The sequence below is a fragment of the Lontra canadensis genome, unplaced genomic scaffold (assembly GCF_010015895.1).
Source record: "Lontra canadensis isolate GAN:19392208 unplaced genomic scaffold, GSC_riverotter_1.0 scaffold11, whole genome shotgun sequence".
In the NCBI taxonomy this organism is placed as follows: Eukaryota; Metazoa; Chordata; class Mammalia; order Carnivora; family Mustelidae; genus Lontra; species Lontra canadensis.
Window position 1 is genome coordinate 8,420,976 of NW_022631005.1, and position 25,582 is coordinate 8,446,557.

A 25,582-nucleotide genomic window follows, 5' to 3' on the forward strand; every position below is an offset into this window, starting at 1 on the left:
CACAGTTAATAGTCACAGTTTAATTTCTTCAGTGGTTTTCATTGCAACTAAACCCAATCCTAATTCCTTACTATGTGTTCTGAGTTCCTTCATGATTTGGTCCTTGATCTCTCCAAACTCTTACTTTGCTACTTTTTCCTTTTCACCCCCAAGCTGCAGTCAAACTGTTATTCTTTCAATTCCTTGCATAAACCTAATTCTTTGTGGCTTTCAGGCTTTTGCTTAGTTTGTTTGCACTGCCTGGAATATTCTTTCCTGCCACGCATTTTGAGGAGGTTTCCATTTTTGTCCTTGAAGTCTCAGCCAGAAAGTCACCTTTCCAGAATATTCTGTTGATAAAGGTTCTCACATTCACTTTATTATTTTTTCTAGATCAGCATCTAGTTTGTTCTTTATATCACTTACCACACACAAATGGTCATTTTTACTCACTTGTTTACTTGTTTTTAGTATAACTCCTCCACTAAACTGCAAGCTTCCTGAAATCAGAATTCTTTTCTTTGGTTCATTTTGCATCACTGGCACTTAGCTCCTAATATATTCCATGTAGGAAACCAATAAATATTTATTTAAAAAGTCCTCTTCAGATAAGGACTGAAAGGTTATATAATCCTATTTCAAGAAATATTAAAGAAAAGAGTTTAGAGGCATAAGGCATCATTGACTTATCTGAGTTTCTAGAAATTTATATATATATTTTTGCCATTTTAATTTTTTAATTTTATTACAGTTAACAAACAGTGTTACTTTAGATTCAGGTTTACAGTATGGTGATTTAACAATTCTGTACATCACCCAGGGCTCATTATGGTAAGTGTACTCTTTAATCTCCGTCACCTATTTCCCCCATTCTTCTAACCCTCTCCCCTCTAGTAACCATCAATTAGTTCTCTATAGTTAAAACTCTGTTTCTTGGTTTGTCTCTTTTTTTTCTTTGCTTTTTAGTTTTGTATCTTAAATTCCACATATGAGTGAAATCATAAGGTATTTGTCTTTCTCTGACTGACTTCACTTATCATTATACTCTCTGGCTCCATCTGTGTTGTCACTAATGCCATGATTTCATTCTTTTTCATGGCTGAATAATATTGCATTGACGCATGTGCATGTGCATGTGCACACACACATAACTTCTTTATCTGTTCATCTATTGATGGATGCTTGGGCTGCTTCCATAATTTGGCTATTGTAAACAATGCTGCAATAAACACGGGGTGCATGTATCCCTTTGAATTAATGTTTTGGTATTTTTTCAAAACCTAGTAGTGTAATTACTGAATTGCATGATAGTTCCATTTTTGACTTTTTGAGGAACATTCATACTGTTTTCCACAGTGGCTCCAGCAATTTGCACTCCCACCAACAGTGCATGAGGGTTCCTCTTTTTCCACATCTTCTCCAATACTTCCTGTTTCTTCTATTTTTTTTATTTTAGCCATTCTGACATATGTGAGTTATTTCATTAGTTTTGATTTGCATTTCCCTGGTGATGAATGATTTGAGCATCTTTTCATTATCTTTTGGCTATATGTGTGTTGTCTTTGGAAAAATGTCTGTTCATGTCTTCTTCCCATTTTTAAATTGAATCACTTGTTTTCTGGATGTTGATTGTATAAGTAATTTATATATTTTAAATACTAACTTTTTATCAGAGACATCATTTACAAATATGTTCCATTCTGTATATTGTCTCAGTTTTGTTGATTGTTTCCTTTGCTCTTCAGAAGCATTTTATTTTGATGAAGCCCTGATAGTTTATTTTTGCTTTTGTTTCTTTCCTTTAGGAGACACACACAGAAGAAAGTTGCTGCGTTCAATATGGGAAAAATTAGTGCCTATGCTCTCTTGTAGAATTGTTAAAGTTTTAGATCCTTCATCCATTTTGAATTTATCTTTGTGTGGGTATAAGCTAGTGGTCCAGTTTCATTCTTTTGCATGTTGCAGTTAAAGTTGGAGAAAGCTTTTTCCCATTGCATATTCTTTCCTCTTTTGTTAAAGAGTAATTGACCATATAAATGCAGGTTTATTTCTGGGTTTTCTATTCTGGCTTATTGATCTATGTGCCTATTTTTGTGCCAATACCCTGCTGTTTTGATATCTACAGCTTGATAACATAAACTGAAACCTGCAATTGTGATACCTCCATTTTGTTTTTCCTTTTCAAGATTGTTTTTTCTATTTGGGGTCTTCTGTGGTTCCAAACAAATTTAGGATGTTTGTTCTAGTTCTGTGAAACATATGTTGGTATTTTGATAAGAATTGCTTCAAATGTGTAGATTGCTTTGGGTATTAGGGACATTTTAATAATATTTGTTATTCCAGTCCATGAACATGTAGTATCTTTTCACTTACTTGTGTCATCTTCAGTATATTTAATCAGAGTTTTATAGTTTTCAGAGTATAGGTCTTTCACCTCTTTGGATAAACTTATTCTTAGATATTTTGTTATCTTAAATGCAATTTTTAAATTGATTGCTTTCTCAATTTTTCTGTTGCTTCATTATTAGTATATGAAAATGCCACAGATTTCTGTATGTCGATTGTGTATCCTGAAACTTTACTGAATTTATTTATCAACTGTAGTAATTTCTTGGTGGAGTCCTTGGAGTTATATATATATATACACACACACACACATAGCAAAATATTTTACTTATTTGCCAATTTGGATGCCTCTTATTTCCTTTTTTGTGTCTGATTGCTACAGCTAGGACTTTCAGTACTATGTTAAATAATGGTGGTGGGATTGGACATCCCTGTCTTATTTCTGACCTTTGGGGAGATGCTCTGAGTTTTTCAGCATTGAATATGGTGTTAGCTGGGTTTTTCATATAGAGCCTTTATCATGTTGAGGTATATTCCCTTTAGACCTACATTGTTGAGGATTTTTTTTTTTTATCATGAATGGATATTGTACTTGTCTAATGTTTTTTCTGCATCTGTTGAAATGATTATATGATTTCTATTCTTTCTCTTATTGATGTGATGTATCATATTGATCGATTTGCAAATATTGAACCACAATTGCATCTTGGGAATAAATCCCACTTGATCATGGCAAATGACTTTTTAAACTTGTGATTGGATTTGGTTTGCTCATATTTTGTTGAGGATTCTTGCATCTATGTGTGTACATTTATTACCATTTTGTTACTTGTTTTAAGTTGTTTTTGTAGTTCTCTCTGTTCCTTTCTTCTCTTGCTTTCTTTCATGAGTAGTTGGCTTTTTTAGTGAAATATTTGGATTTCTTATTCTTTATATTTTGCATATCTATTATCTTCTTATCAGTGATTACCACTTGGCTTATGTATAACATATTCTGCATATAGCGGTCTATATTAAGCATTCTGTAGTATGATAGTTACTTAATTTTGAACTCATTCCTTACTCCTTTCCCTTATATGTTTCATATATGTGGTATCATATTTTACATCCTTTTATTGTCTCTCTTGACTGATTTTTACAAAAATACTTGGTTTTTTTTTGCTTTTGTTCTTGTTTTTATTACTTGTATAATTTTTTATTTTTCACTCACAGAGTCCTCCTAAACATTTCTCTTAGGGCTGTTTTAATGCTGATGAAGTCTTTTAACTTTTGTTTATCTGGGAAACTATTTATTTCTCCTTCTATTCTGAATGCTAGCCTTGCTGATAGAGTATTCTTAGCTGCAGATTTTCCCCATATTTCAATCTATCAATCAATAAATCAACATATTTATTTTAAAGATTTATTTATTGATTAGAGAAAGAAAGAGTGCAAGTGAGCATGGTGAGGAGGGGTAGTCTCTTAAGTGTTATTCCTTTTTTCTCTTTGTCAAGAGCCTCACTGATATCCTCCACCCTTTTCTGAAGTCCAGAGAGTGTCTTTATGATCACTACTTTAAATTCTTAATCCGGAATATTTCTTATTTCTGTTAGATGTAAGATCTTAGATCTCCTGCTGTGATTTTGTCTTATTCTTTCATTTGGCTCATAGTCCTCTGTTTCCTCATTTTGTCTACCTCTCTGTGTCTCTGTGTTAGGAAAGTCATCTAAGTCTTCTGCTCTTGAAAATAGTGGCTTTTTGAAGAAAAGGTCCTGTAGTGACCTGTAGTAGTATCCTCTGTTCACCAGAACCTTGCACTTCAGGGAAGTTTTGAACTATGTGTTGCTTGTGTCCTGCTGATGTTTCTGAGTCACTTTTTCTTTCATTCCAGATGTCTGCATTGATCCTCTGTCTATTATAGGCAATGCTTGGTCTCTGTGGTGTTAGTGAGACCTAGGCAGTCCTGTTCTGAGGTGGTGTTACCACAGGAGGGTTTGAGTTTGGGGAGGCAGTGTTGCAAAATTTGTGCTGAAACTCTATGCCTAGGCCGGATCCCCTGAAGCACAGAGGCAGGGGTGTGGGGTAGGGTGGGTGTGGGGGGTTGGAGGATGGGGCTTACATAGCATTTGTGTGCAGGGTGGCTGGACAGGGTACATGTGCTGTGTTGGCAAAATTCGTGCTGATCCCAGAGCAGAAGACTGGGGGCTTGGAGTGGACAGAGCACACTGCTAACTGGTTAGATAGGCAATATCTTTTCAGTGTTGCCTCCAGCAAGTGGCTCTGTTTTTATGCTGGGGTCTGAGGGATAGAAAATGATGCCTACCAGCTCCTTTGTTCTCAGAGAAGTCCTCCAACAGGCTCTGAAATCAGTATAAACAGAACTTACTTCACTTTGCCCTGACATTGTGCAAACTGTCCCTTCCATGTTGTCTCTCTGTAGGCTCTTTGTCTCTTAAAGTGTTGGGACCAAGCCATCACTGGCCCTCCTGGCTCTCCCAGTGCTGAGTCAGCTGACTTCTAAAGCTCCCATCTCCAAGTCAGGCTGGTTATACAAAGTCAGCGATTCAGCCCCTCTGGTTTTCATAGCCAGATATTTTGAGTCTGTTTTTCCCATGGGAGCTTCTTGGTGTGAGGAGAACCATTTCTTTCCCCCTTTCCCCTAACAATGCCTGCAGCTCCCTTCCTCCTGTGGGCAGCTCCAGACTACCAATTCTGCCCTTCCTAACCTCTCAGGTGCAGTTTCTCCTCTACATTTAGTTGTGGAGTTTGTTCTGTTAGTTTTCAGATCACTCTTGGTTTATTCATTCACAGATGTGAATGATGTCTACTTGTGAATATGCGACAGGATGAGCATAAGGTCCTTTTATTCCACTATCTTCTCAGGCTTCAAGAAGTTTATGTATTCAAATCAATACTGCATGATTGAGACAAAAAAGTGCAATGTGTTCATTCCGTTGGTTTTTTTTTCCTTTTCTAAAGAGTGTGACCGTGTAAAGACTTCATTATACAGTATTTTTGTGTAATGAATTGGCTTCATTACCAGAAAAGAAAATTTAAAATATTAGCTTGCTTATCACTAAAGTTATATGAATTATGGCTAAATGAATTTTTATAAAATTTCAAATCCTTAATTTCCTGTTTCTAGGATGGGAGAGTTTATATTGAAATATAGGATATATATCATATGTGATCAATTTGTTGCCTTCATTATGTGAACTTAATTAAATCAATTTATGTTGTCCCCATACAGCTGATCAAGATATTAAAAGAGGTCCATGCAGCAGCCAGTAGGAGAGATAGGCCTGACCAATAAACACAGTGTAGGGAGGAGACAGGTGGTTTCAGTATGAACACTCAATCAAGAATAATAAGGGCAGGGGTGCCTGGGTGGTGGAGTTGGTTAAGCATCTGACTCTTGGTTTTGGCTCAGGTCATGGGATTGAGCCCCATGACTGGCTTCATGCTGAGCATGGAGTCTGTTTGGGATTTGCTCTCCCTCTGCCCCTCCCATTCATGCATGCTTGCTCTCTCTCAAATAGATAAATAAACCTTAAAAAAAAAAAAAAGTATACTAAGGGCAAATGCTCCAAACAGTGTTTTGTTTTTCAAGATTTTATTTATTTGACAGAGAGAGGGACAGCGTGAGAGAGAACACAAGCGGGGGAGTAGAAGAGGGAGAAGCAGGCTCCCTGTGGGGCTTGATCCCAGGACCCTGGGATCGTGACTTGAGCTGAAGGCAGACACCTAATGATTGAGCCACCCAGGTGCCCCCAAACAGAAGGTTTTGATTTGAAATTCATCTGTTCCTCACAGGGATGGAATAGCACTACTAGTGTTATTTATTCAATCATGATTCTGTAGAACAATGCCAGGAGGTCAATTGATTTATAATAAATACTAGAAAAATGTTCGAGCTTTTTTGGTGTCTGGGCTTTTATTATTTTTATATTTCTTTTACAATTACTATCATTAAATAGGAACTTTGAGATAATTATATTTATTCCAGAGAAACATGTTTTGTATAAATAATTGTGAGAATGATTGACCATATTAAAGAAAGTAATGTAATCATTTAAAAATTTTAAATAGAGAGAAATCAATACTAGAAATTTTCTTTAAGCTTGGGCATTTGTGTACTAATTAAATTTTAAAGTCCAAAGAAGTGAGCAAATTTTTCTCTTAAGTATTTTGTAAGAGACGCTATTGTCTATATTTTACATTATTGCCAACAATTTTGGTTTAAATCATAACAATTTGACCTTTGTTTTATTTTAAAAATACATATGATATTATCTATAAGTGACAAAGGTTTAAGGATAAAATACAACTATTATGTTGGACTACGGCTAGTTTAAAAAATAAAAGGAAGAAAAATAGTTTTACAGTTTCCAATAAAAATTTTTAAAGGTTAGAATTTAAAGCTGGATTTTATTTGAAGATGTTTTTCTATAATATAAAATTATCAGCATTCTAAATCTCTAAAAAGGAAGCAATTCTATGATGAATCATTTAATATGTGATCAGTGTTTTAAAAAACAGGTGCATTCACCATCTATAATATTGATATAATATAGATATGAGAATATAAAATTCCCTCAGGATATATTATATGTAACTGCACATTTAAGTCTCCTGGAAACTGAGGAATCTGCCAGTGAAACTGAGGAATTCCTGGACATTAAGAAAATCAAGCAGATATCTAATAATAAAATAAATTCACTTGTAGGCAATGGTTATGTTGTGGGTACTATTTCAGCTATTAAAATTCATTTTGTTTTCATTAATGATCTTGTCATTTATATATGGCTCATGCCCTTCAACTCATCTTTTCTAATTAAATACTGCACCACTACCCTTTCTTAGTCTCCCTATTTTATCCTTTAATTTTATAAAAATCATGTTTGGATTAATTTCCTTCTTATTTATTTTTTTCCTTTTAAAAAATACTTAAAATTTTTATAATATTTAAAAATTTTTTGTAATTTCTCTTTAATATTTCATGAATATATCTAAATCTCTCAAAACACTAAAATTATTTTTGGATTTTTGATCCTATAATTTTTTAATGTCTGATACAATGTCTTATGCAATATTAAGATGCCATCAGAGTTGTAGATGACTGTTTGTTTGCAACCTTGTTTATCGACAGTCCCACTTTCAGGGATGTATTCAGGTGCTCATTTTTAAGTATTTCAAATATTTTTCTTTTACATAGGATCAAACATGACAACTTTTCCATAAAACTAGTTGTTTGCTTTGGAAAACAGTGTGGAGATTCCTTAAGAAATTAAAAATAGAGCTACCCTATGACCCTGCAATTGCACACTACTGGGTATTTACCCCAAAGATAGAGATGTCGTGAAAAGAAGGGCCATATGTACCCCAGTGTTCATAGCAGCAGTGGCCACAGTTGCCAAACTGTGAAAAGAAACAAGATGCCCTTCAACGGATGAATGGATAAAGATGATATGGTCCGTATATACAATGGAGTATTATGCCTCCATCAGAAAGGATGAATACCCAACTTTTGTATCAACATGGGTGGGACTGGAGGAAATTATGCTAAGTGAAATAAGTCAAGCAGAGAGAGTCAATTATCATATGGTTTCACTTACTTGTGAAGCATAAGGAATAACATGGAGGACATTGGAAGATGGAGAAGAGAAGTAAGTGGGGGGAAATCAGAGGGGGAGACAAACCATGAGAGACTATGGACTCTGAGAAATAAACTGAGGGTTTTGGAGGGGAGTGGGTGGGGGGTTGGTTGATCCTGGTGGTGGGTATTATGGAGGGCGCGTATTGCATGGAGCACTGGGTGTGGTGCATTAACAATGAATTTTGGAACACTGAAAAAATTAAACACTGAAAATAAAGTTAAATTAAATTAAAAAATAAAAACACCTAGTTGTTTGAAAGCATCAAATACAGACTTCTGTCTTTTGCCATTAGAAGATTTCTTCCTCCTTTAGTAAGGTAAAAAAGATTTTAGCCTCATCTTTATCGTCTTCTTGCAACATCAGCAATAATAATCTGTAGAAAAGCATCTGGGATAGTAGGAGATAAAGCAGTTTTCTTGTGATCTGTTCTTGTTCTGCCAAATAAGGACCTGGTCCTGAGGAAAGAAAAAAGGCAGATGAAATGGTATATGGTATTGAGCCTTTGGGCAGATTTTGTCCGTATTTGCTCATTCATTTGCTAGAAAGAGTCTCTGTGAAGGAATGGTCTTGGCAATGGTGTCCCTGATTTAGGTTTGCTTTTGGTAAACAAGCCTACAGTTAATGGATATATGAATAAGTACTCCAAGAAGAATATCATACAACTCTGTAGAGTACAAAATTGGAGATGTTTCACAGTCTGGACACTCACAATTATTTGTTAATGTGCCAACTTCATTAAAAAGTAATTTATAACTCTGGACCAGAAATCAAAGGATAGTTACCCCATGGAAGATCTGAGAGACGCATACAGGTTGTCAGAGAACTTTTTCTGCTTTGCTAGTACTTTTTAAAAGCTTTTAAGCTTTTTTAAACTTTTTAAACTTTTTTTAAATGATGCTTAAGATCATTAGTAAAGATTGATATTTTATAAGATGTCTGATTTTTGGGAGTCTGGCTGAATTGTCAAGTCATTTGTGTTAGTTTAGGTGGTGTGATAAGCCAGGCTATCTTTCAGATGCATGGAAAAGAATGGCTGAAGCAAGAAAAAGGAGGGTATGAAAAAATCTGGTAAAAATCTGATGCTTGGGTAACTGCTACTCATTCTTATGAAAGGGAGGAAAAATTGGGACACATTACAAGGGAAAATCTTGCCAACGAAATTCAAAGGAAATAGATTTAGAACTGGAGGGACTGGCTAGGTGGATTGACAGAGAGTGACAGATAGTGGAAAAGATAGCAAACATTTTTTTCTTTGGCTCTTGTTGGCAGCGCTGTTGGGAAAAAAAAAGACTCTGATGAGCAGGAGATAACAATAGGAAAAGCTTTAAGGCTGAATTTTCTTGATACTGGAAAGTTCCTTTCTGCCTCTATGGCTTTGTAGTGAGATGTCCTGTTCTTTTGCATAATAAAACCAGTAAATTCATTGTTTGTAAAACCATACAGCCAGTTGCTGGCTAAAGAGATGTGACTAAAAATACCAGGAGTAATCTGATAAAGAATTTAGACATTTTACTAAGAAATACTAGACAAAGTTTGTTGAATTATTTTTAAGATTTTTTATTATTATTTATTTATTTGACAGACAGATCACAAGTAGGCAGAGAGGCAGGCAGAGAGAGAGAGGAGGAGGAAGCAGGCTTCCCGCTGTGCAGAGAGCCTTATGTGGGGCTGAATCCCAATACCCTGGGATCATGACCTGAGCCAAAGGCAGAGGCTTTAACCCACTGAGCCACTCAGATGCCCCTATTGAATTGTTTTTAATATGGATTCCTCAATTAATGATCAAAGAGTGTACTGGGCTGAATACTGTCTGCCTAAATTTATGTACACCCATTATCTATGAATGTGATCTTATTTGGCAGTAGATTTATATGTAAAGAACTAACAAGAAGCCAAACTGGATTAGGGTGATCTTTAATCCAATAACTAGTATCCTTATAAGGAGAAGGAGATTTGGACACAGATACACAGGAGGGTAAAGATGGAGACAGAGATTGGAATAATGAATATATCAGGAAACTAAGAGCGCCAAGGAGGCTTCAGAGACAACATGCCCTTTCCAATACCTTAATTTAAGGATTCTAGCCTGTGGAACAACAAGGGGGTAAACTTTTGTTGTTTTAATCCACATAGTTTGGAAATCTGTTCTGGAATCCCCAGGAAACTAATACATGGGCTATGTTGCTAATTTTTGATTCCACTAAAAGGAAGGAATCTTTGTCTTACAATTAATCCCCAAGTGGATGTAAAATTCCCAAGCAGTTGGGATGTGACAAGTAAATGTGACCTTAACTTCCTTTATCATGACCAGAAAGACACACCTAATTAAATACCACTGATTCAGATTGTTTGATGTGTGATATGGAGTGCTTCCTAATCTTAAATGCTTTATGTAATCTAATTCTTGGTAAATCAAGAGAATATTCAGGAGGTAGTCATGACTATCAGGCTCAGTAACTGTGTGGAGGGTACATGGTGGGTAAAAGATTCAGGTCACGTAAATAAAAGGCATGAGGAAGAGATGCACAAGTATGGAGAAGGAAATGATAACTGACTTAACTGAAGGAGTCTTTATAGATGAGTTTTGAAGAACAGTGTACCCACTTTTATGACTTAAAACACCATGGCAATTTCATTCTGTTGTAGTCTAGAGAAATTACAACCTAATTATGTGAATCGTGACTTAAAATGAAAAACATTTGGATAGAGAGGCTGACATTATCCTCAAATAAAGCCCTAGAATCTGAAAATGTTGTCTAAGAGGCTGAGATCAGTTTGCACAACCAATAATGAAAGATCTTGGGTATTTTACAGTGGTTTGGGTGTAGTGGCCTGAGGTCTGGTATACAAAATTTCTAAAGTTTATAGATGAGAGTGCTCAGTAAATAACAGTGATTCTCTACTGGGAGCATTTTGGCAGTTCAGAACCATTTCTTGGACATTATCTAGAGGTATGTCACAACAAAGTAGATGCTACTGACAATTATTAGGTAAAGGCCAGAGATGTTGGTAAGCCTTCTACAATGCACAGAATAGCTCACCCATCCCCAACAAAGAATATCCAGTCCTGAATGTTAATAGTGCTAAGGTTGAGAAAGGTAGATATTTAGTAATCCCTATGGGGAATATGAATGTTGTTCTTAAAGACCTGAATGTGAAACTGGGAGAGTCAGGAACACTATGATGGAGGCATTTAAAATAACAGTTATGGAATGAATTGGAAAGTTTGGCCAGATAGATCATCTGATGGTCATGACACCTTTTTTATGTGCATAATTTGGATGATTATTACACACAAAGAAGAGAGTTGACCCCCAATTCCCTCCTCGCCCCCCTGTCACAGGAGTTATTGATTAAACTCACCCTTTACCTAGTTTTATCTCAGCCTTACCTATTAATTTGGACTAGAGAGCACATGCCCCATGTGGGACAGAAAGACCTAGGGAACTATGGGAGATGTCCTTGTTTGTGCTTTGTCTGTCTCCTCCTTGCTCGTATCTCTGAAATTACTAGTAAAGCTGGATACTGGATGATTGTACTGATTTGTGCGTGATTTGGTGATATGTCCCTTTGTATTATCTCAGCAACCACAATTGTTTATTCTGTAGTGGGACCAACAATCATCAACATGAAGTTAGTTCTTTATCACTCACCTATTAAGATAGAAATGAATTACCATTAGACATGAGGATGGGAATGCATGCTTATCCTCCTGAGAGAAACTGTGAACATTTAAAAGCAAATATTTCATTGTATGTTAGTGTACAGGAAGCGCTGGGGAAAATATATGCTTTTTAATAGAAAATAGTTTGTACCTGATTCTAATATAACACTTTAATTATTTTGGACACATGGATCATTTTTTTGTTTTGTTTTATTACCAAAAAAAGAAAAAAAAAAAAGCCTACCTATAAAACTACCATTTTAAGATAGATCTGTGATGTTATTTTATATGAGATTTTACTTTGAGACTATTTTCCATTCTTGCTTCTTATTAGATGAAGATGGGGATAGAGATGCAGGGATCATTATGAATGTTTTACCACACTTTCCAGACTTTAAGGCTTTGCCCTCAACCCATCGTATGGGTGAATTGGATGGAGGGTATTAATTTTTTTTTTTTTTTTGTATTGAGAGAGAATGAAGTTTATTTTGTAAGGTAGTAAATAATGCCCAAATTTACCCATTTCAAAAAGACTATATAAAGTAAACTTCTGAAGTGTGAAATAGAAGTTATGTTTGCATGGGATTTTTCCAAGATTGTCAAAATCAGATTTTTTTTTAGTAATTATTTCTGTCATATAATTTTAATGATATTTAAAATTTCTATTAAGAATAACTGAGATTTAATTAAGAACAATCTAATTAGTACTTATAAGCATAACTTTGATTTACACATGAGAAGATAGTTTTAAAGTACTGAATTCCCTTTTTAGACATTTGATTAGAATTTATGGTGATCACACTTTTGATCTGTTCTTGTTTGGCAAGTTTTTAAAAGCAAATTTAACTAAATAACAATAATCATTTAGACTTTCTGTAACTGTGTTATCCATATATCAATAATCAGATTTTAAAGACATAAAAATTATCACTTAAAAAGTTTAAAAATATCCCATAGAGATGATAAACTTTACTTTTGTGTAGATATCAAGTTTTAATTATTTATATCAATGTCTAAAATTTCAGGGTTTTTTTACTAATTATACAAATATAATAGTTTATTAGTTGTATATTCTTTTTAGGTGATGGGGAGAAAAACTGTTCATACTATATTATTACTTAACAATACAAAATGCTTTTCTTTTGGGGAAGGAAGTTGCAGGTAAAACACATGTTCTTCAAAGGTAGCCTAAAATACAAACTGAGTTTTTTTTATAAGACTATTTATTCCAAGTCAAAGAATAAATAGTTGAAAGTGAATATTCAGTTGTCTTGCCATTTATGATTATCCTGACCATTGACTAGTTTGAACTATTTACTAATAATGTGTCTAGGTTATGGGCTGGAAATCAAAATGCCTGGAAGGACAAGTTTGTTATGCACATTAATAGGGAATGATATATTTGAGGCCCACAAAAATACATATATTCTGCCATTTGGGGAGAAATTCCTGCTCTCCTGACTCATCATACTATTTTATGGTGATCAACATCTAAAGATAGTGTTTCAAAAAATGAAGCAATAAAAATATAACAATTCAAATGACAATTAGTCTCAGAGAAAGGGAGATGAAAAAAATGAAAGAACTTGTGGCAAAATGAAAAGTACATGCTTTCCTTGTGATGGAGGCATAATACCCAGTTCTCAGAAACAATCCCTTATAAGTACCTTATAGACTCTATAATTACTAGTTTTTCTCCATTTACCCTTGCAGACTCTTTCTCTGCCCTTTTCTGTTCTGCTCTATGCTCTGGGAATCTACTTTCTTTAAATTGCACTTACTGAAATCCCTTGTCCCCCTGGCTCTGGTTCGATGAGCAACATGAGAGCTGATTGAGGGAAGAAAAAGAAAGATCAAAGTTAATTATTTCCTCTTCCCTTCCTCTGCCAGAATAAGGTTTTGGCAGTGACTGCTCCCTTTGAGGTGCTCATTATCTGCAAATACAGTCTTTGCTACTGTTTGGTGACTCCTTCTGCCTCCACGATGAGGCTTAAGAGCTTCCTACTCTTGCTAGCTCCTGAGTGCGTCTCATGGCATACTGGCATACTGAACTCTGCTTATACCTCCAAGAAATGTTTCTTCCTTAGCTTATTTCAACTAACTTCTTAATGTGCCATCTGTTTCATAGTGGGACTCTGAATGATACAGTAACTATTTTTAATGTAGTTTTTTAAAAAAAATAGAATCTTTACTATGCAAGAATGAGAGTTCAGTTTTTGTGTGCCTTTTACATTTTTATGAAAACCTGTAAATTCAAAAATTTTAGCCTACCCCAAAGCAGCTTCTCAGCTCCTTCTCAAACCTGTCAGGTTTAGCCTGCTCTCTTCCACTCCAGTCACTACCATGTCCCTCAGGGTGACCCAGAAGTCCTACAAGGTGTCCACCTCCAGCCCCTGAGCCTTTAGCAGCTACTTGTACATGAATACACCTGGCACTGGAATCAGCTCCTCTGCCTTCTCCCAGATGGGCAACAGTAGCAGCTCTTGGGGGTGGCCAGGGCACCAGCATGAGTATGGTCAGGGCCTACTGTGGGGCCAGGGACATGGAGGGCATCACAGCTATGTCAGTGAACCAGAACCGACAGCCTTAAGGTGGAGGTGGACCCCAACATCCAGACTGTGTGTACCCAGGAGAAGGAGCAGATCAAGATGCTCAACAAATTTGCTTCCTTCATCAAAAAGGTGCAGTACCTGGAGCAGCAGAAAAAAATTCTAGAGACCAAGTGGAGCCATCTACAGCAGCAGAAAATAGTCTGGAGCAACATGGACATGTTCAAGAGCTACATCAACAATCTTTGGCAGTAGCTGGACACACTGGGCCAGGAAAAGCTGAAGCTGGAGCTAGACTTGGCAGCATGCAGGGGCTGGTGGAGGACTTCAAGAATAAATATGAGGGGTGTAATCAAAGTTCATGCAGACATGAAGAATGAATTTGTCCTCATCAGGAAGAATGTGGACAAAACTTACCTGAGCAAGGTAGAGCTGAAGTCCCACCTGGATGGGCTGACCAATGAGGTTGTCTTCTTAAGGCAGCTCTATGAAGAGGAGATCCGTGAGCTGTAGTCCAAAATCTCGGACACTTCCATGGTCTTGTCTATGGACAAGATCCATTCTCTAGACAGCATCATTGCTGAGGTCAAAGCCCAGTACAAAGACACTGCCAACTATGACTGGGCTGAGACCAAGACCATGTACCAGATCAAGTATGAAGAGCTGCAGACATTGACTTGGAAGCATGGGGATGACATCTGTTACAGGAAGATGGAGATCTCCTAGATGAACCAGAACATCACCTGACTCCAGGTGGAGATCAAGGGCCTCAAAGACCAGAGGGCTTCTTTGGAGGCCACCACAGTGATACTGAGCAGCATAATGAGCTGGACTTAAAGGATGCCAGTGCCAAGCTGGCTGAGACTGCTCTGCAGCAAGCCAAGGAGGACATGGCTTGGCAGCTGCACAGGTACCAGGAGCTCATGAACATCAAGCTGGCTGTGGACACTGAGATCTCCACATACTGCAAGCTACTGGAGGGTGAGAAGAGCTGGCTGGAGGCTGAGATGCAGAACATGAGTATCTATACTAAGATCGCCAGCAGCTACTCAGGTGGGCTGAGCTTGGTCTATAGGGGCCTCACAAGCTCTGGTCTCAACTATAGCCTGAGCTTCCAGTCCAGATTCATCTCTTGTGGGGGCTTCTGTTCCTTCAGCCATGTCAGCTCCTCCAAGGTCATGCTTGTGAAGACGATTGAGACCTGTGGTGGGAAGCTAGTGTTTGAGTGATCTGATGTCCTCCTGTTCAAGTGAACAAGCACTGTGGACCCTCCCAACCTCCCCACTCCTATGGCTACCATAAAGCCTTTGGAGGAAGATGCTATGCAGGGGAGTTCCTGGAACAGGAGACACACCTGAGGCTCAGCCTCAGTCCTCAGCCTACGTTTAGGGGTATTCTACTCCCTTGGGTACCCACTCTTGCCCATGGCCCCAACTAAAAGCCAATTCAAGTGTCTTTTCCCAAATAAAACCTCAGATGGTTCTGCCAATTCCCAAAACAAAAAAACAAAACAAAACAAAAATTGCAACAAATGGAAAAGTGGACATATCTTGTATATACACATTTGGTGAATTTCCACAAATTTATATACTCATGAAATCCAGATCAGGAAGCAGAGGATTACCACATCTCTCTAAATCTCCTTTGTGCTAAAAGTAACTAATACTCTCAGGTGTGACCAATATTCTACCTTCTAGATGCATTAGAACCTCTTTTTGTACTTTATTTTCTTTTTAAAGATTTTGTTTATTTATTTGACAGAGAGAGACACAATGAGAGAGGGAACATGAGCAGGGGGAGTGAGAACGGGAGAAGCAGGCTCTCTGCTGAGCAGGGAACCCAGTGCAGGACTTGATCCCAGGACCCTGGGATCATGACCTCAGCCAAAGACAGATGGTTAATGACTGAGTCACCCAGGTGCCCCTCTTTATGAACTTTTTTTAATAAAGGGATTCATTCTGCATGCATTTTAATGTCTGGTTTCTTTGCTCAATATTCTGTTTTTGAGATTAATTCATATTAAGTATAATTGTAATTCATTCATTCACATTGCTGTGTAGTATTTTAAATAAGTAATTTACTCTTTTTTTTTTTTTTTTGGCTTGTTTTCAGTTTGGTGCTATTATGATTAAAACATCCATGAATATTCCATGCTTTATCTTTTAGTGAATATGTGTTTCCTTATCCCTGGGATATAAATCTAGGATGGAACTCTTGGGACATGGGGCAGTTATATATTTAGCTTATGTAGGTATAGTTGAAGAAATTTCTAAAGTGGTTGTGCCAATTTACATTCACATCAACGAACTGTAATTGCCATTTAACCTACAGCCTAACCAATATTTGGAATAGTCATAGTCTTTCTTATTAAGCTGCCTTCTTGTGTGTGAGCTTGATAAACCATAATGTCTAAAGATCACTGGAAACACACTTAAAGTCAATCTTTATTTATTAACTTGCTTTATATATTAACTTGGAACAAATGTGATATTGTAGGTTGTTTCGGTAAAGGATGGCATGGGCTTTTTACAGTGTTTTGGTTTATCCTGGATGATTTTTGAGAAGGAAAAGAAAAGGGGGTTCTGTTCTGGATTAATATTTGTCATGGAATTATGGCAAATTAGTAATTGCATATTTTAATAATTTTTAATCTAGGAGGTAAAATGGAAAAGTAGAGCTAAAATTGTCATAGTTTGGTAAGAGAGAGGGATAAATAGTAATTTTTGTTATTGTATGATGTCCTTGTATTTTACTTAGTTCTATTATGTATGGAGTAATGTCATCAGATGTTGATACTCTGTTAAATTATTTAAATTCAGGGGAACCTGGGTGGCTCAGTTGGTTAAGCATCTACCTTCAGCTCAGGTCATGATACTAGGGTCCTGGGATCAAGCCCCATGTCAGGATCCCTGGAGGAGTCTGCTTGTCCCTCTCTTCCTGCCCCCACTCACGTTCTCTCTTTCACTCAAACAAATAAATTAAATATTAAAAAATTATTTAAATTCAGCGAGGACATCATGGGCTGCTATTCTTTTCTAAGCCAGTTACCAGTTTTCAGGGTATTTGTGTTATATCTCAGTTTACCATTTTGGCCAAAGGTAGATAAAGGCTCCATGATACTAATTTATGGTGTTCGGGACTGCACCATTGCCAAAATTCTATTGAACAGGAGGTTATTGAAAAAGTATCATTTATAGTTGTACTAATCTTATTACCTCCTCCTCCTTTTGTATAAGTGTGAAATGTCGAGTTATCTGATGTGACAATAACTATGAAGAATCACTTAAGACTGTGGACTGGATACATTAGCAAACTGCAGTACAGGCCAGTATCAGAAATAAGATGATTATTAGCCCTTATAAAGAATCATGAAAACAAGAGTTAGATGACCTAGCCCAGATTGAGAAAATGTTGTAAAGGCTTAGTGCATATGTTACAGAGATTCAATTGTATATTGTATGGGTCCTTTTCCACTTAAATTTGTAGTAGAAAAGAGACAAGAACAGGGATAGCATACTTAAGCATGTAACAAGATTGAGGAAAATTGGTCAGTGAAGTATTAGGTAAAAGGAAAGGCTTTACAAAGTTTCAAAATAATAATTCAAATAAAATGTGTGTCTCCAGTAAGGAAAATCCTCATCCCATCTCTTTTATTTTTTAAATACTGTGTTTGAGAGAGGACAAATAGTTCAGCTATTTGGGAAGAGACAGTGAATTTAAACACGAGATAGCAGAGTAAACTTGGGCTTTCTGGCTTTTTTTTTTTAAATAGAACCCATTAACAGAGAATTATCAAATCCAAATTACCCAAGGTAGTTTTCTAGAGTTTGCATGAGGTATATACTACTTACTAAAAGAAGTTAAGCAATAATAGGATTTTCCTTTCTGTGGAAAGGGAAGGAAAATTTTTGGGTTCAGAAAGTTGCAGCACTGGATATTTGAAGGAGAGAAAAAACAATGAGGCCATTTGACAGATCTCTAGAGTGTTTAATTTATCATGTAAAGTGTACTAATATTGAGCCAAGTAGGGGAAAAAAGTGATTTAAACCTAAAAACCTAGAAACAAAATTAGCCTTTGTGCTTAGATATGTTCCCCATAAGGGAATATAGGTATGTATTTCTTGAAACACATTTATATTAGAATATTTTAATTACACATAATTAAGACTGAATTTCCTTTCTAATTTATTTATAATTTTTTTATTCTGAGATAATTATAGGTCCATATGCATTTGAAAGAAATATTGTAGATAGATCCTATGTACCCTCCAATCAGTTTTCTCCCAGCGGTAACATACTATGTACCTATAGTATAATAGTATGACCAAGAAATTGACATTGATACAATCTACTAGCTTTATTCAGATTTTACTGGTTTTACATGTACTTATTTATATGAGTGTGTGTTTCTGTGTATTTAGCTCTGTGTAACCTATCAGATGTGCAGATTTGTATTATCCCTATGTAATCATGCTATTCAGATCTTACTGTTACAGAAAAACTGTTCCAAGGATTTACCCAATGATGTCTTCTTAATTGGGTGGTTTTTTTTAATATATATATTTTTAATTTTTTTATTTTTTTATAAACATATAATGTATTATTAGCCTCAGGGGTACAGGTCTGTGACACCAGGTTTACACACTTCACAGCATTCACCATAGCACATACCCTCCCCAATGTCCATAACCCGACCACCCTCTCCCTACCCCCCTCCCCCCAACCACCCTCAGTTTGTTTTGTGACATTAAGAGTCTCTTAGGGTTTGTCTCCCTCCCGATCGCATCTTGTTTCAGTTATTCTTTTCCTACCCCCTAAGCCCCTCACATTGCATCTCCGCTTCCTCATATCAGGGAGATCATACGATAGTTGTCTTTCTCCGATTGACTTATTTCGCTAAGCATAATACCCTCTAGTTCCATCCATATCGACGCAAATGGCAAGATTTCATTTCTTTTGATGGCTGCATAGTATTCCATTGTGTGCATATATATATATATATATATATATCACATCTTCTTCTTCTTTTTTTTTTATTGTCAGCGTAACAGTATTCATCGTTTTTGCACCACACCCAGTGCTCCATGCAATCCGTGCCCTCTCCAATACCCAACACCTGGTTCCCCCAACCTCCCACCCCCTGCCCCTTCAAAACCCTCAGATTGTTTTTCAGAGTCCATAGTCTCTCATGGTTCACGTCCCCTTCCAATTTCCCTCAACTCCCTTCTCCTCTCTAACTCCCCTGTCCTCCATGCTATTTGTTATGTTCCACAAATAAGTGAAACCATATGATAATTGACTCTCTCTGCTTGACTTATTTCACTCAGCATAATCTCTTCCAGTCCCATCCATGTTGCTACAAAAGTTGGGTATTCATCCTTTCTGATGGAGGCATAATACTCCATAGTGTATATGGACCACATCTTCCTCATCCATTTGTCCGTTGAAGGGCATCTTGGTTCTTTCCACAGTTTGGCGACTGTGGCCATTGCTGCTGTAAACATTAGGGTACAGTTGGCCCTTCTTTTCACTACATCTGTATCTTTGGGGTAAATACCCAGTAGTGCAATTGCAGCGTCATAGGGAAGCTCTATTTTTAATTTCTTGAGGAATCTCCACACTGTTCTCCAAAGTGGCTGCACCAACTTGCATTTCCACCAACAGTGTAAGAGGGTTCCCCTTTCTCCACATCCCCTCCAACACATATTGTTTCCTGTCTTGCTAATTTTGGCCATTCTAACTGGTGTAAGGTGGTATCTCAATGTGGTTTTAATTTGAATCTCCCTGATGGCTAGTGAAGATGAACATTTATTCATGTGTCTGATAGCCATTTGTATGTCTTCATTGGAGAAGTGTCTGTTCATATCTTCTGCCCATTTTTTGATATGATTGTCTATTTTGTGTGTGTTGAGTTTGAGAAGTTCTTTATAGATCCTGGATATCAACTTTTTGTCTGTACTGTCATTTGCAAATATCTTCTCCCATTCCGTGGGTTGCCTCTTTGTTTTCTTGACTGTTTCCTTTGCTGTGCAGAAGCTTTTGATCTTGATGAAGTCCCAAAAGTTCATTTTCACTTTTGTTTCCTTTGCCTTTGGAGACATATCTTGAAAGAAGTTGCTGTGGCTGATATCGAAGAGGTTACTGCCTATATTCTCCTCTAGGATTCTGATGGATTCCTGTCTCATGTTGAGGTCTTTTATCCATTTTGATTTTATTTTTGTGTATGGTGTAAGAGAATGGTCGAGTTTCATTCTTCTACATACAGCTGTCCAGTATTCCCAGCACCATTTATTGAAGAGACTGTCTTTTTTCCACTGTATATTTTTTCCTGTTTTGTTGAAGATTATTTGACCATAGAGTTGAGGGTCCATATCTGGGCTCTCTACTCTGTTCCACTGGTCTATGTGTCTGTTTTTGTGCCAGTACCATGCTGTCTTGGTGATCACAGCTTTGTAGTAAAGCTTGAAATCAAGTAATGTGATGCCCCCAGTTTTATTTTTGTTTTTCAACATTTCCTTAGCGATTCTGGGTCTCTTCTGATTCCATACAAATTTTTGGATTATTTGCTCCAGCTCTTTGAAAAATACTGGTGGACTTTTGATCGGAATGGCATTAAAAGTATAGATTGCTCTAGGCAGTATAGACATTTTAACAATGTTTATTCTTCTGATCCAAGAGCATGGAATGGTCTTCCATCTTTTTGTGTCTTCTTCAATTTCTTTCATGAGTGTTCTGTAATTCCTCGAGTACAGATCCTTTACCTCTTTGGTTAGGTTTATTCCCAGGTATCTTATGGTTCTTGGTGCTATAGTAAATGGAATCGATTCTCTAATTTCCCTTTCTGTATTTTCATTGTTAGTGTATAAGAAAGCCACTGATTTCTGTACATTGACTTTGTATCCTGCCACATTACTGAATTGCTGTATGAGTTCTAGTAGTTTGGGGGTGGAGTCTTTTGGGTTTTCCATATAAAGAATCATGTCATCTGTGAAGAGAGAGAGTTTGACTTCTTCATTGCCAACTTGGATACCTTTTATTTCTCTTTGTTGTCTGATTGCTGTTGCTAGGACTTCTAATACTTTGTTGAATAAGAGTGGTGAGAGTGGGCATCCTTGTCGTGTTCCTGATCTCAACGGGAAGGCTGTGAGCTTTTTCCCATTGAGGATGATATTTGCTGTGGGTCTTTCATAGATAGATTTTATGAAGTTGAGGAATGTTCCCTCTATCCGTATACTTTGAAGCGTTTTAATCAGGATGGATGCTGGATTTTATCAAATGCTTTTTCTGCATCAATTGAGAGGACCATGTGGTTCTTCTCTCTTCTCTTATTAATTTGTTCTATCACATTGATTGATTTGCGAACATTGAACCATCCTTGAAACCCAGGGATGAATCCCACCTGGTCATGGTGGATAATCTTTTTAATGTGCTGTTGGATCCTGTTTGCTAGGATCTTGTTGAGAATCTTAGCATCCATATTCATCAGTGATACTGGTCTGAAATTCTCCTTTTTAATAGGATCTTTTCCTGGTTTGGGGATCCAGGTAATGCTGGCTTCATAGAAAGAGTCTGGAAATTTTCCGTCTGCTTCAATTTTTTGAAACAGCTTCAGGAGAATAGATGTTATTCTTCTTTGAAAGTTTGGTAGAATTCCCCAGGAAATCCATCAGGTCCTGGGCTCTTGTTTTTTGGGAGGTTTTTGATTACTGCTTCAATCTCGTTACTAGATATCGGTCTTCAGGTTGTCAGTTTCTTCCTGGTTCAATTTTGGGAATTTATAGTTTTCCAGGAATGCATCTATTTTATCTAGGTTGCTTAGCATATTGGCATATAACTATTGATAATAACTTCTGATGATTGTTTCTACTTCCTTGGTGTTAGTTGTGATCTCTCCCTTTTCATTCATAATTTTATGAATTTGGGCTTTCTCTCTTTTCTTTTGGATTAGTGTGGCCAATGGTTTATCAATCTTATTGATTCTTTCAAAAAACCAGCTTCTAGTTTCGTTGATACGTTCTACTGTATCTCTGGTTTCTACCTCATTGATCTCAGCTCTAATCTTGATTATTTCCCTTCTTATGTGTGGAGTTGGTTTGATTTGTTGTTGATTCTCTAGTTCTTTAAGGTGTAGAGACAGCTGGTGTATTCTGGATTTTCCAACTTTTTTGAGGGAGGCTTGGATGGCTATGTATTTCCCGCTTAGGACCGCCTTTGTTGTATCCCATAGGTTTTGGACCAAAGTGTCTTCATTCTCATTGGTTTCCATGAATTGTTTCAGTTCTTCTTTGATCTCCTGGTTGATCCAAGCATTCTTAAGCAAGGTGGTCTTTAGCTTCCAGGTGTTTGAGTTCCTTCCGAACTTTTCCTTGTTATTGAGCTCCAGTTTCAAAGCATTGTGATCTGAGAATGTGCAGGGAATAATCTCAGTCTTTTGGTATCGGTTGAGTCCTGATTTGTGACCCAGTATGTGGTCTATTCTGGAGAAGGTTCCATGTGCACCTGAGAAGAATGAGTATTCTGTTGTTTTAGGGTGGAATGTTCTGTATATATCTATGAGATCCATCTGGTCCAATGTGTCATTCAATGCTCTTGTTTATTGATTTTCTGCTTCGATGATCTGTCTATTTCTGAGAGAGGTGTGTTAAGATCTCCTACTATTAATGTATTCATATCAATATGACTCTTTATCTTGATTAACAGTTTTCTTATGTAATTGGCTGCTCCCATATTCCAGGCATAGATATTTACAATTGTTAGATCATCTTGGTGGATAGTCCCTTTAAGAATTATGTAGTGTCCTTCTGTATCTCTGACTACAGTCTTTAGTTTAAAATATAATTTGTCTTATATGAGAATTGCTACCCCGGCCTTCTTTTGAGGCCCATTGGCATGAAAGATGCTTCTTCATCCCTTCACTTTCGGTCTGGGTGTATCTTTAGGTTCAAAATGGGTCTCTTGTAGACAACATATGGATGGGTCCTGTCGTTTTATCCAGTCTGCAACCCCGTGTCATTTATGGGCGCATTTAGGCCATTCACATTGAGAGTGATTATTGATATATATGTTTTTATTGACATTGTGCTACCTTTGAAGTCTTTCTTTCGTAGATTGCCTCTCTATTTCTGTTCAACGCTATTCTTAGGATTTTTCCTCTTTTATAGAACCCCCCCTTAATATTTCCAGCAGTGTCGGTTTGGTGGTTGCATAGTCTTTTAAGCCTTGCCGGTCTTGGAAACTCTTTATCTCTCCATCCATTCTGAATGTCAGTCTTGCTGGATAAAGTATTCTTGGCTGCATGTTCTTCTCATTTAGTGCCCTGAATATATCTTGGCAGCCCTTTCTGGCTTGCCTGCCAGGTCTCTGTGGACAGGTCTGACGTTATTCTGATGGGCTTTCCTCTGTAAGTAAGGAGCCTCTTTGTCCTAGCAGCTTTCAAGAGATTATACCTACAATTCTGATTCCTCAATTTGACTATCAGCTGCCTTGATGTTTTTCTGGAATCTATAATCTTGGATGGAGACCGTTGGGCCTCTAGTACATGAACGCTGGTTCCATTCGCGAGACTGGGAAAATTTTCATGAAGAACTTGTTCCACTATATCTTCTAGACTTCTTTCTTTCTCCTTCCCTTCAGGGATTCCAATAATTCTGATGTTGGAACGTTTCATAGCATCATTATTTCCCTGATTCTGTTTCCGTGGCATCTAAGCTGTTTGTTCCAGGTTCCTCCTGATCCTTTCTCTCTATCTGTTTGTCCTCCAGATCACTAATTCTATCTTCTGTCTCAGTTACCCTAGCTTTGAGAGAATTTAGATTAGATTGGAACTCATTGAGAGCATTGTGAACCTCATCCCTTGTAGCTTTCAGCTCTGCCCTAACATTGTGAACATCAACTCTGGTAGCTTTCAGTTCAGCCCTAATCAATTCTGTTTGGTCATCCATGGCTTTCTCCAACCTAGCTATTGCCTGGATAATTGTTAGCCTGAATTCTTTTTCTGACATATTGTCTATGTTGATAGCCATTAGCTCTGTTGCAGAAGGCCCATCTTCTGTATTTTTCTTCTGTTGGGCATTCCTCCTCCTAGTCATTTTGGTGAAAGATGGCTGAACGGATGTAGCTGGATGTATCGACCGTGGTGCAGTCAGGGTGCACCCTGGAACGCTTCTGAGCAATCAGGATTCCCCACCCAAATGAGAGAAAAAAGAAAAGAAAACGAAAAAAACACAGAGAGAGAGAGAGACAGGAAAGAAAGGGAAGATAAAAGAGGAGGTTCAGCCCAAATGGGCCCCAAGGTAAGATTTATGAAGTATACAAACAAAAACAGACGAACAAAAAGACTTATAAAAGTATATGACAAGAGAAAAAAATATATATATATGCAAATAAAGGAAGAACCTCATCAAAAAGAACCCCAAGTGTAAGATTTATATATTATCAGGACAAACACAAAAACACAGAAACACTGGTGGAAGAAAAAGATGGGAGAGTGATTATAAATTCTCAGTGTGGGTGAGGAAGGTTGTTTTGCTTCTTCCTGGGTGTATCTTGATATCTTTGTTAAAGGACTCAACTTTCCTAAGATAAAGGGGGATTAAAAATTGGTTTACCTATAGGGGTAGCATTGATTGGGGCAAGGGGATTACCTTGAAGTTTAACTCTATATGAATATTAGAAAATAAAAGTAAAAAAGGAATAAACTAAACTAAACTAAAATTAAAAAAAAGAAATTTAAAAAATAGAAATGCAAAAGAAAAACACAGGTGTATGTATCAAAAAGTTCAGGTTAGATGGTTATTATGGAACTTGATGTACTGTACATCTCACTGTGATGGTAAATAGATTAAAAAATTATCTACATAAAAAAAAATGAGCCAGAATAGTGGGAATGAATTAAAAATAAGAGTTGTCCTATGAAGTGGTGGTGGTTGTTCTCTTGTTGTCTTTTTTTTTTTTTTTTTCCTTTCCTTGTTGGTTTTCTGGGGGAGGGTCCTGCCACGTGGGTTTTCAGTCAATGATGTTCTCTTAGTTAAGTCCTCCCGCCCCCCTCAAGGGGGTGGGCTCTGAGGAAACTGGTTTTTTCAGGCTTTTGTTCTCTGGAGGTTTTTACGTTTGTTCACTTTTTTTTTCTCTCTCTCGCCTTGACCGCCTTGACCGCTTTTGATGGTTTTTGTAGGTTTAGAGGAAAGCAAACGGCACCCTGACCTCCCTCTCAGAGAGAAGCCTCAGTCTGGCTGCAGAGCCCAAATAAATTCCCCCTTGGCCACTGGCAGAGCAGGTTCCGAGTTGCGGTCCCTGGGGACACAGGATTTTTTGCTTGTACCCAAACCACGGCAGCCTGGGCAGCTCCAGGCTGCCAGAGAGGTTCCAAGCAGCGATCGCACACTGAGATTTTCCCGCCAGCCCAGGCT

The 25,582-nt window shown here is 37.2% G+C and overlaps 1 pseudogene; it reads left to right on the forward strand.

Annotated features, from left to right (window-relative positions):
- Nucleotides 1–13,968: 13,968 nt before the first annotated feature.
- Nucleotides 13,969–15,427, forward strand: LOC116866784 (annotated as a pseudogene).
- Nucleotides 15,428–25,582: the final 10,155 nt, after the last annotated feature.